At 40.2% G+C, this 1,237-nt stretch overlaps 1 non-coding gene across 1 annotated transcript; it reads right to left on the bottom strand.

Annotated features, from left to right (window-relative positions):
* Window positions 1–531: 531 nt before the first annotated feature.
* LOC141644676 (small nucleolar RNA R71) lies at window positions 532–638 on the bottom strand. The gene has a single exon (XR_012544288.1). It is a non-coding gene; the product is annotated as a small nucleolar RNA R71 (small nucleolar RNA).
* Between the last annotated feature and the right edge of the window lie 599 nt (window positions 639–1,237).

Raw genomic sequence — 1,237 nt, 5'->3', positions numbered from 1 at the left:
GAAAGGACTTTGACAACCAATAGAAGACTTGCTAGAAATACTTTGAGAGGTATTGGTGAGGTTGTAGATATTCAACCAAAAACTATTGAGTTCATCAACCCTTTTGCAAGAGAAGGTGAGGAGAACCCAACACAAAATCAATCACACAATCAACCCACAATGCCTAAGTTTTCATCACATTCCGTACCAACCGAGGAGAATCTACCCAATGGAACTCCCACACCACAACACTTAACCGGAAATTTCATTGAAAAATCCGCATTTATCCAATTAGTCAAAAGAAGCCAATTTGGGGGGATGCCTAGTGAAGACCCTCATTCCCACATGGAAACTTTTTGTGACTATTGTGATGCGATTTCACAAACCGGAGTGACTCAAGAACAAATTTGATGGGTCTTATTTTCTTTTTCTCTAATTGGCACCGCGAAACAATGTTTGAAAAGCCTAGATAAGGCTACTCTTGGAATTGACTCTTGGAAGAAGTTGGCTCTAGCTTTCTACAAAAAATTCTACCCTCCGGAAAAGACTAACATGCTAAGAGCTCAAAGTACAGGTTTTAAGCAAAGGGATGAAGAATCTTTGTATGAAGCTTGGGAGCGATTCAAAGGAATTTATCGCTCATGTCCTCATCATGAACTTAGCGAGTGGTTCTTGGTATAACAATTTTGGAATGGTCTTTATGAAGACTGAAGAAACATTCTCAACATGGGATCAAATGGAATGTTCACCGAAGTTGACGATAATCAAACTTGGAACAAGGTTGAGGAAATGGCGGTCCATAATTCACAATATAGTAGACCCCGCAAGGCTACACGAGGAGGAAAGCATGAAGTGGACTCTATTACTCAACTGGGTGCTCAACTTAGTGCTCATATTGATACCAACAACTTGAAGTTTGAGAAGGCTATGGGTAAGCTTGAAGAAGCCTCAAAATCACCAAAGCATCATGTTAATGCCATGGTGGCATCTTCATCAATCCCAAGTGGGATATGTGAGAATTGCGGAACTTTGGGACATGACCAAAGTGAATGTAGCGGAACAAATGAGCAAGTGAATGCTTTTCAAGCATACAAAAGTGGTACCCCTTATTCCAACTATTACAATGAAAACACCAAATTCCACCCAAATCTCTCATACAAAAGCCAAAATGTTCAAAACCCTCAACCAACATACACCCCACCTCCCATGAGAAACCAAAATCAAAGACCCTTTTACAACCAAAACCAAGGTTATCAAA

This window comes from Silene latifolia, chromosome 2 (genome assembly GCF_048544455.1).
Source record: "Silene latifolia isolate original U9 population chromosome 2, ASM4854445v1, whole genome shotgun sequence".
NCBI classification, from domain to species: Eukaryota; Viridiplantae; Streptophyta; class Magnoliopsida; order Caryophyllales; family Caryophyllaceae; genus Silene; species Silene latifolia.
This window is presented reverse-complemented; position numbering and strand designations above follow the sequence as displayed.